Here is an 11,768-nt window from a genome sequence, read left to right on the forward strand (position 1 = left end):
GACTGTTTACCTCATCTGTTTCATTGCTTTTTCATGGTTTTCTTTCTGGGATTTATTGTTTTCTTCTGCTTTATTTGTCTTTTTTTCTAGTTTTTTTTATAGCGTTCTTCCCATTTTTTGTTTGTCTTTTCATGTTCTTTATTGATTTCCTCCACTTTTTGTTTGTCTTTTCCTCCATTTCATTTTTGATTTCTTCTTTAAAATCCTCTAGCATCTTCATAATGTTGTTCTTAAGGTTGCTTTATTGTGTGTCTTCCATTTTGTGATGTTCATGTCTTGCTGTTGGAGGAGGGTTAGGTTCTGGTGATGCTGTATTGCTCTTTATCTTGTTGAATGTACTTCTGCCTTGACGTCTGCCCATCTCTTTGTTGATTCGTTCTTGGTCTTATCAGCCCTCTTGGTCCAGTCGGAGCTGACAGATTCAGCGTTTCAGGAAGCCTCTCTTGGTCCAATGAGAGGTGGTAGATTCTGCTTCTCAGAAAGCCACTCTTGGTCTAATCAGGGCTGGCAGATTCCCTGTCTCCTGAGTTTACTCTTGGTCCAGTGATGGTTCTTTGTCCAATGAGAGCTCTTTCTTTCTCTGGATAGATGGGAGCTCCCTAGGTCAGATGGGAGCTCTCTGGGCCAGATGGGAGCTCTCTGGGTCAAATGGGAGTTCTGGGCCAGATGGGAGCTGGAGGCTGGTCACTTAGTCTCAGGAAGTTGCAGGCGTCTAGGGCAGATGAATGTGGGCATGTAGATTGCAGGGTATGCTGGGGGTGGGGTGAGGGAAGTGGTGGTCCTGGAGAAGGGGAACCTTCCCATGAGGGTCCAGCCCGATAGTCTGAAAATGTTGCCAAGTTGGGCAGGTCTTCCCCGGGAACTGCTGGTGCCCAGCGATTGGACCTAGGGGCAGGCCTCCCTGGGTATGACCCCAGACACTTATCTCTGGTTTGGATGGGAGGTCTGGGCTAGATGGGAGCTGGGGACTTGTCTCCAATTCTCAGGAAGTGGCGGGGGTCTTGGGCGGATGAGTGTGGGGCTGGGCCTGTAGATTGTAGGGTCTGCTGGGGGGGGCGGTCTCTTGTCCTGATGGGAGCTTCAGCCCTAATGGGAGTTGGGGGCTGGTCTCTAAGTCTTTGGAAGTGGCATGGGTATCGGCTGGATGGGTGTTCGTGTAGGGCATGTAGATTGAAGGGTCTGCCAGGAGGTCTTGGGAGAGAACCTCACTGTGGGGGTCCAGCCTGTTGGCCAGAAACTGGCGCCAAGTTGGGCAGGTCTTCCCGGGAACAGCTGGTGCCCAGGGATGGGACCTAGGGGCAGGCCTCTCTGGGGATGACCCCAGACACCTCTGCTCCCTGATGATATATATCAACACCATATATTTACATTGTTCTCCCGAGCTAGGACATCACTCTGCAGCCCAGGCTGACCTGTAGCTCGCTGTGTATTACAGGCTTGTCTCGAACTCAGGGCAATCCCCTTACCTTAGCCTCTGAGTGTTGAGCTTACATATGTGCTCAACATTTTCTCCCCCCTTTCCTCTTCTTCCTCCCTCCTCCCACCTCCCTCCTTCCTCCTCCCGCCTCTCACCTTTTCCTTTGTTCCTCTCTCCTCCCTCATCCTCCTTTCTTTTTGTTTTTTGAGACAGGGTTTCACTCTGTAGCCCAAGTTGACCAGAAAACAATTGCTGATATTTCAAATATAGAATTTATATTAATAATAAAGAAATTAATTGATCAGTAAGTTTTCCATTAATTTATTTCTGTGTTTTTAAGAGATTTAACCCTGTTCAAGTTTTATAGGCTAAAACTCAAAAACACTTTATTTTGCCTTTGCCACACTGCTCTAAGAAATTTTTAATAAAATAATGAAGAATACTGAATAGGTATTGAGAGCATCTGCATTCTATTCAATCACATATAAATACTATATAAAATATAGGCTTCTATATTACTAAGCTCAATGTTTACTCATTTAGAAACCTGAGTAAATACTGAATTGTGATGTATATGTGGTAGGAATAGTTTTTATGTTATTTAATTATGTCTGGGATTGGAATTCTCCACTACCATGAAGCTTATGTTAACAATTACAGGTTATCCTTCTTTCAAACTCTTCCATGTATATAGATATATTGACATTACACATCAGCAAATGCTATGCGTTTTAGAATAGATACAGCCATTACTTACCCATACTGGATTTAGGTATACAATATTCTTATGATGGCTTTATTTTGCATGTACTGTAAAAGTCTCATTTGAAAAAGCACCTCATTTGAAAATCAAATTTAAGACTTATTCATTTGGATGTAGGATGACATGGATCCCTGACAGCATCATCATTATCCAACTGGCTCTATTGTAGATGTTTCTAATGAGTGAATACCTTGGTCCTGACCTGAAATAAAATGTGATATTGCCTGTCAGTCTCTCTATCTGTCTGTCTGTTAAGAAACTAACACAAATCACAGAAGACTTAGATTTATGACAAAGGGATGTATATTCTGAAGTGGAAAAATGGCATTGATAGGCAGATGGTAAAATGTAAACTATTAGTAGTGAACAGCTTCAGCACTAGTTATAATCAGTGTTCCATGGTTATAAGAAGATAACACAGAAAACTGGGTAAAGTGTATACTGTATTCCCCCTTGTAACACCGTTTTTTTTGTGGGGGTGGGTGTTCAAGGCATGGTTTCTCTGTGTATCCCTTGCTGTCCTGGATCTTGCTCTGCGGCCAAGCTGGCATCAGACTTACAGAGATCTACCTGCCTCTTCCTCTGCCTCCCAAGTGCTGGGATTAAAGGCATGCACCACCACCACCTGGCACCTTTGTAACACTAACTTTGTAAATCTAAAATTGGTTCAGAATAAAAAGTTGACTAGAAGAAATGTATCATTGTTTTTAATGTGTTATTTCCATAGGGCTAAAGCACAGGTTTTGTGACTTGATTCACAGTGGTGGAGAATACAGGTACTGCTTAGATGTAGGCAAGAAAACAGTGAATTCACTAGCCTTTGCAGGATGCCCATAGAACATTTCCCATTTTGGTTCTCTGCTTCATGTTTAGACAACTATTTTAGATGAAAACTATTATAGAATATTATTTTAAGATGTGTTACATTTCTTTATGCTGTGGAACATTTGTTTAATGATGCAAAGATGTGTTGCGTTCTTATATGTTGTATGTGTTTAACTCTGTTACTTTTCCTGTCTGAAACAGCTGAGTGATCTAATAAAGAGCTGAATGGCCAATAGTGAGGCAGAAGAAATGATAGGCAAGGCTGGCAGACAGAATAAACAGAAGGATAATTCTCAGAAGAGCGAGAGAATAAGGAGAGGAGGAGTCCAGGGGCCAACCACCTAAACCATCCAGCCAGACACAGAATAAGAAGGGAAGAAAATATATACAGAAATAGAGAATGGGGAAAGCCTAGAGGCAAAAGATAAACAGGATAATTTAAGTCAAGAAAAGCTGGCAAGAAACAAGCCAAGCTATGGCCGGGCATTTATAAGGAAGAATAACCCTCATTTGTCATTTATTTGGGAGCTGGGTAGCAAAGAATAAGAATCCAGAACAACAGCAAACTCTGCTAGGAAATGTTAGTTTGATCCTGGTGGCATTTAAACTGAAGGGGAAGCCCAGGCCTTCACTATCTTTCCATGTCCCCAAGGGACATATTACATAGCATGATGGAACTCCACATATGGAACTGCCATATGAGGTGTATTAACCAGATGGACTCAAAGTACTCATTGTTTATTTGTGCATTCTTTATATGCCCTGATATCCTTTTCATAACTATTCATCATCCCTCCTTTTCCACAGGTCTCTCTGTTGACATTGCGTCACACCTGCCTCCTGCTCCTTCTCCTGGGTCACTTGGCTTCTGGTATCACTTCTGTACCATTAACACCCTGATCTAAATAACTCTAATAAAAAAAATACCATATGTCTGTTAACTAACTAGTGGGACAGAGGAGCTTTAGTGTCTAAAACAAAATTCATCATCTTGCCCACAGTATCTCATTCTCCTTATCTCACTCAATGGCATTACCATCCATCCACCTATAAATACCTTAAAATTACCTTATATAATCCACATGGTTTATCACACTTACTGAAAATTTTACAGCTTTCCCTCTCTTGCATAGAGCTTTTTCTTTGCAATCTTACTATTACTGCATTAGCTGAGTTGTTAGTTTTTGTTCACCCTCTTTAGTCTGTCCTCTTACTGAAAAATCACATGCTGTATATTAATTGTGCATCCTCTTTAAATCATTAATTAACTCCCATTGTTATGTATTTGGTAAATACTTGGCCAGTGACCAAATGTTTTTCCTGTAGCATGTGTACACACCTCCAAAGATTCTGTGACCTTCCTTTGCACATGTACTCTGGGCTTCGTCCTAGTAGCTTTCATTCTTCCCAAAAATACGGCCAGATTTTCTAGAGACTTACTCTTCTCTACCATTAGTAACAGTGAGTACAGTTATTATAAAAGTAGGAATCCCAATTTAATTTTTTTCTAAACTATTAGTACTCAAAGCATTTAAACTGGAATCTTGGTGCTCAGGTTCTTGGGCAACACTTGAGTCTCTGTTTAGCCATGTGATGGTAAACTGCTACTTAAGTCTCAATTTTATTGCTTGTAAAATATGAGTGTTGATTTACCTTATAACAGTGTTAATTCATGACTTCTAATAGCCTCCAGTCTAATACAGGAGACAGACAGATGGAGCAACTCGGATTTATTGTAGATAAATGCTGTACAACACCTTCAGGTAGATCTGACTTTGATGTTGGATAGATTTCTCTCAGATTGTATGTATCCTGTGTCTGTTTCATCCTTTCATTTGTCATTTGAGGAAAAAAATGGAATGACATATATTCTTTGTAATGAGAATGTAGCTCATAGTGACAAGGCCTTCCTTGGGTTCTCTGTTTAAGCAGAGCACCTCACCCCTCCTTTCCAGTCTGTTGACTCTGTTGTCCTTATACCCTTCTTTGTTCTTCTATCTACCTAACACAATGGCATCTGGCATATTCCACGTTTAGGGCATTTGTTTCTTTGATATCTTTAACTGGTAGAATGCAAGCTTCACGTGAACAGGTACTCATGCATACCAGCCTCCTGTTAGGTCCAAACTATATCTGGAACATGTAGGAACTCCCTATATATTTATGAAATAAATGAACATGTTCATATTTGGAGGAATCCTATTTAATAAACTCTGTTATCAAATGTTAGCAAACATTTTTGCCAGCTTTAATTTAAAAAGCCCACTCTGTTGCCGCAGAAACTGTCCCATCATAACCGCAATGTTTGTTTTAGAAATACATTGGGATAGCCATGAATCTATCCACTATTATATTAGTTCATTTATTATATTTATTATATGCTGATGTATTATATGTGATTCTGTATGGATATATGTCTAATATAATGATTGGTTTATATGATTTTGGTAGGATGTACATTGTATGTGATTAAAATTTATTATTAAGTTCTTATGTTACTTTCATTCTGTAATGTATAAATTGTTACTTCTGGAACTCCCATCTCTTTTCTGTGTTTTAAGTTACATGCACATGTCAAGAGTGTAAAAAAGAGAATATCCTGATTATTTCATAAGACATCACCATTGTGAACTTGATGATAATAAATTTGTCTTGAGCAAGTTAAAGAATGCTCTGTACGTCCAACACTGACTCTGTAACTGAGCCAGTGTTCATAAGACATGTGCATCAAGTGTCACCATCTTTTTTTCTTTTTCTTTTTCTTTTCTTTTTTTTTTTTTTTTTTGATCTGGGCTTATCTACCTCAAAGAAATGTGAGGAGCTGAAATTGGTAAATTTTTTAAGGAAAGTGAAATGTATACTGTATCTATTCGCACACTATGGACAATATATAAATACATCTACATATACCAATCCTCACAATTTAGTGCAGAACTAGCATTGTTTTCTTTGTCAGGTGCCACAGTAATTCCCATGTATTGAGACAAATGCTGTGTACAGGCTGAGTGACACACTAGGACCTAAGGAGAAGGAAATTTCTGACCATCAGGTACTAGCAGATGGTTTCCTAGAACATTTTGCAGAGGCTATCAAAAGAGGAACTCACATTTGTTTCTTGTTATGGAATGCAATATTTGTTTAACTGTGTAAAGATGTGTTGCATTTGTTTATGCTGCATTTTTTTAATTATGTAAAGATGTGTTGCTGCTTTACCTTGCCTGCCTAAGGCATCTGATTGGTCTAATTAAAAAGCTGAAAAGGTTGGGAGGCAGGGCAGTCAGATCTCTGTGAGGTTGAGGGCAGCCTTGTCTACAAAACAAGTTCCAGGACAGCCAGGGCTTCACAGAGAACCTTGTCTCAAAAAAAAAAACAAAAAGAAAAGAAAACAAAAACAAAAAACAAAAAAACAAACAAAAACCACAAACAAACAAACAAACACAAACCTGAACAAACAACAGCTAGGCAGAAGAGAGATAGGCAGGGCTTGTGGGCAGGGAGCCAGTAAGGCAGGGGCCAGACAGACAGACCCAAGGATGCAGGAAAGTAGGATGAAGTAGTACATAGGTATGGTAAACAAGACTCAGTGCAGCACATAGATTAGTAGAAACAGGTTAATTTAAGTTATTAAAAAAAAAAAAGCTAGCTAGAACCAAGTGTAAGCTAATGCCAAACATTCATAATTAATAATAAGTCTCTGCGTCGTGGTTTAGGGGCTGGTAATTCAAGAAAGCCTGCTATAGTTTCTCCTTTACAGTGAACAGAAATCTATTTCATAGCACTGTGCAACAAGAGAAAATAGATAAATTTAGTGCTTTGAAGTGACTTGGGAGATGTTGCTAAGGACATAACAAGTATCCTACCTTAGAGGCTGTGGCAATCTAATTCATTCTTGCAAGAAGAACAGTGTGTGTTTATAGGCCCCAGGACAAAGGTTATGTTTATCTGATTACCAGGAATCTCAGCTTGATGACTCACTTGCCAGATAGAATTTCCTACTAATGTATAGAGTGACAGCTTTGGTGGTTGTGTGGATCCTCTGCAGAAGACACAGGGCCTTGTATGAAAAAGAGCTTTATAGCATTATGAAGATTCAGAAACCAGAGCTGGGAAAAGCTGTGTCTTAAGGCTTTCTGCAAAATTAGTGACTATGCACTAGAATGCTTTAGCAGCTGCTTAGTGGATAGAAAGCGCCCCCCTTTTTGTTTGTTTGTTTTTGTTTCTCTTGGAAAGACATTAAATGCAGTAGTGTAGTTATAGTTTTTTTGGTCCTGCCTGGCCCACAGTCAGAACAATTTTTTTTTTCACCTGCCAGGCCTACAGCTGCTCAGATGCAACCAAGTAAACACACAGAGACTTTATATTACTTATAAATTGTATGGACGTGGTAGGCTTCTTGCTAACTGTTCTTATATCTTAAATTAACCTGTTTCTATTAATTTATAAGTTGCCACATGGTTGTGGCTTAACAATACCTTACATCTCACTTGTCATGGCAACGGCTGGCAGTGTCTCTCTGCTTTAGCCTTTTACTTTCCAAAATTTTCTTTTTTGTTTGTCCTGACTATACTTTCTGTCTGGCCACTGGCCAATCAGTGTTTTATTTATTAACCAGTTAGAGCAACACATTTGACATATAGAACATCCCACAGCACTTTTTCTTTTTTTTTTTTTTTAAGGAAAGTTTTAACTTTTATATAGTAAAATTACAGATATCAAAACAATTATCAAGCAAGAATTACAGTTATAATATCTAGTCTATTTATAATAACTAGTCTATTTGGCAAAATTAAAGAAGGTATCTTATCTATCTTATATTTGCGAGTTTAAGGTTTTATATTTAATTTATCTTTTATCATAACTAAGGAAAATTATAACTATCTTTAGTTTTTAGCTACATCAAAGACCTCAGAAGGATATAATACTACCTGAGAAATGGGAGAAGAATGTAAGCAACTTTTGGGAGTCTTGTAAGAGTAGACAGAGACAGCTGGCAGCCTGGAAAATCATCCAAAGTTCTTTGGTAAAGTTGGAGCATTTGTCTTTAGCCCACAGGTCTAGAATCTCTTAGTCACGATTTTTAGTGTCCTGTAGAATGTCTGGCAGTTTTCTCTGCAAAGCAGGAACCTGAAGGACCATTTTGCCAAGCAAAGTTCAGTGATCACCTTTGTATGGGTCCTGTATATCCAGTCGAACAAGCAGTCCAGGCAAGAACAGTTTCTTCCCAAATGGCTATTTTTGTCAAGGTGAAGATAAAATCCATTTAGAGTGTCTTTGATGTCCATCCTCTTTTTTGAAGTAAATCTGGTGTTGACAGGAGCATACATGTTTCACTGTCCAGAAAGACTAAATTTTAAAAACATTTTAAATGTGATATTCTGTAGATCTTTAAAGTGTTTGAAGATTACCTATCTATCTAAAATGTATCTATATACCTAGAAAATTTAACTAACATGTTACAAGTTTGACTATGATAAAAGAATAATTATTTTATTACAATTTAAATGAGTTGTATAAGCATAATACTTTAAACAAGAGTAAAAATGCACATACAGTATAACAAAATTAACTTTAAATTTGGATCAATAAACTACAATCTATAGCAATGTAAATATTTTTAAACAACGTACTTTTTAAAAGAAGGTTCAATAATCTACCCTTTTATCTTATATCTATATCATATCCTCCCTTTTTTTAGAAAGAGATTGTATTTATAATCACCATGTTTTAAATGAAAATATTATGAGTTTTTTTTCTTTCTTTCTTTTTTTTGTCCCACACCAGAGGGATCTTTTGATTTGGGACACAAGAATCTCTTAACCATTTTTTTTAACAATATGTCTGGGTTAGAGGAGTGAGCCAATTTCATCTCTAAGGCCAGCTTGGTATATTTGGGAATTTGGGCTTCGTATTTCTTACTACTTCCTGCTGGAGGGGGGGCGCTGTATCTTATGGGGACATAAAGAAAATTTTAGAATTATGGTTTAGTCCATGAGGGAGTATCATTTGAGCCTTGAAACTGTTTTGGATGTTGGCTTATCTAGGCCATGGTTTCATCAGAGACCTTTCAGGGTGTCTTGGCTGGTCAAACCTGATGTACGTTTTTTAAAAAAAAATTATTATTATTATTATTATTATTATTATTATTATTATTATTATGTGTTTTAATTTTATACATCAGCCATGGTTTCCCCTGTCTTCCCCCGTCTCGCCCCGATCCCCACCTTCCACCTCTCCCCTCCCCTCCATTCCCATGTCCTCCAGGACCAAGACAACCCTGGGGATTCATTTAAACCTGGTGGATTCAGTACAGCCAGGTCCAATCCCCTCCTTCCAGGCTGAGCATGTGTCCCTGTGTAAGCCCAAGGCTCCAAACAGCCAGCTCATGCACTAAGGACAGATTCTGATCCCACAGACTGGGTGCCTCCCAAACAGTTCAAACTATTCAATTGTCTCACTTATCCAGAGGGCCTGATCCAGCTGGGGGCTCCACAGCCTTTGGTTCATAATTCATGTGCTTCCATTCCATTGGCTACTTGTCCCTGTGCTTTTTGCAATCTTGGATTCAACAATTCACACTCTTGCAGTCCCTCCTCTTCCTCGACAGTTGAGCACCTGGAGCTCCACATGGGGCCTGGCTAAGGATCTCTGCATCCACTTCCATCAGTTATTGGATGAGAGTTCCAAGACGACTATTAGGGTGTTTAGTCATCTGATCACCAGACTAGGTCAGATCAGGCTTTCTCTCCACCATTGCCAGCCGTCTACAGAGGATGTATCATTGTGGATTTCTGGGGAACTCTCCAGCACTCTGCCCATTCTTGTTCTTCATTTATCATGGTCTGTTATTCCTCATTCTCCTGTTCTGTTCTTGATCCAGGTGGGATCTCCTGTTCCCCTAAGCATTCTTTCCCTCAAATCTTGCCCTTCATTATTCCCATTGTCATTCAGATTGTTCATGTAGATTGTTCATAATCCATTTCTCTGTCATTGGGTGATCCCTGGGTCTTTTCTAGGGTCCCGTTTTCTAGGTAGCCTCCCTGGAGTTGTGTAGCAGTCTAGTCATCTTAGTTTTACATCTACTATCCTACTATAAGTGAGTACATAACATGTTTGTCCTTCTGAGTCTGGGTTACCTCACTCAGGATGATATTTTCTAGATCCATCCATTTGCCTGCAAACCTCATGTCATTGTTTTTCTCTGCTGAGTAGTACTCCATTGTGTATATGTACCATATTTTCTTTATCCATTCTTCAGTTGAAGGGCATCTAGGTTGTTTCCAGGGTCTGGCTATTACAAACAATGATGATATGAACATAGCTGAGCAAATGCCCTTGTGGTATGATTGAGCATTCCTTGGGTATATGCCCAAGAGTGCTACAGCTGGGTCTTGGGGGAAATGGATTCCCAATTTTCTAAGGAAGCGCCATATTGATTTCCAAAGTTACTGCACAAGCTTGCATTCCCACCAGCAGTGGAGGAGAGTTCCCCTTGCTCCACATCCTCTCCAGGATAAGCTGTCTTCTGTGTTTTTGATCTTAGCCACTCTGACAGGTGTAAGGTGGTATCTCAGAGTCGTTTTAATTTGCATTTCCTGGATAATTAGGGATGTTGAGCAATTCCTTAAATGTCTTTCAGCCATTTGAACTTCCTCTGTGGAGAATTCTCTGTTTAGTTCTATAGCCCATTTCTTAATTGGACTGTTGGGCATTTTAATGTCTAATTTCTTGAGTTCTTTATATCTTTATATTCTGGATATCAGCCCTCTGTCAGATGTGGGGTTGGTGAAGACCTTTTCCCATTCTGTAGGCTGTCGCTTTGTCTTGTTGACTGTGTCCTTTGCTCTACAAAAGCTTCTCAGTTTCAAGAGGTCCCCTTGATTCATTGTTTCTCTCAGAGTCTGTGCTACTGGTGTTATATTTAGAAAGTGATCTCTGGTGCCAATGTGTTCAAGAGTACTTCCTACTTTCTCTTCTATCAGGTTCAAAGTAACTGGATTTATGTTGAGGTCTTTGATCCACTTGGACTTAAGTTTTCTGCATGGTGACAGATATGGATCTACGTGTAGCCTTCTACATATTGAAATCCAGTTATGCCAGCACCATTTGTTGACGATGCTTTCTTTTTTCCATTGTACATTTTTGGCTTCTTTGTCAAAAATTATATATTCATAGGTGTGCGGGTTAATGTCAGGTTCTTCAGTTCGATTCCATTGGTCCACATGTCAGTTTTTATGCACGTACCAAGCTGTTTTTATTATTGTAGCTCTATAGTAGAGCTTGAGGTCAGGGATCCTGATGCCTCCAGAGGTTGTTTCATTGCACAGGATTCTTTTGGCTATCCTGGGTTTTTTGTTTTTCCACATGAAGTTGAGTATTATTCTTTCCAGATCTGTGAAGAATTGTGTTGGTAATTTGATGGGGATTGCATTGAATCTGTAGATTGCTTTTGGTAAGATCACCATTTTTACTATGTTAATCCTGCCTATCCATGACCATGGGAGATCTTTCCATTTTCTGACATCTTCTTCAATTTCTTTGTTCAGGGACTTAAAGTTCCTGTTATATAGGTCCTTCACTTGCTTACTTAGAGTAACCCCAAGGTATTTTATATCATTTGTGGCTATTGTAAAGGGTGATGTATCTCTGATTTCCTTCTCAGCCTGTTTGTCTATTGTATAGAGGAGGGCTACTGATTTTTTTGAGTTGATCTTGTATCCTGCTATGTTGCTGAAGGTTTTTATTAGTTGTATCAGTTCCTTGGTT

The sequence above is a fragment of the Onychomys torridus genome, chromosome 3 (assembly GCF_903995425.1).
Source record: "Onychomys torridus chromosome 3, mOncTor1.1, whole genome shotgun sequence".
NCBI classification, from domain to species: Eukaryota; Metazoa; Chordata; class Mammalia; order Rodentia; family Cricetidae; genus Onychomys; species Onychomys torridus.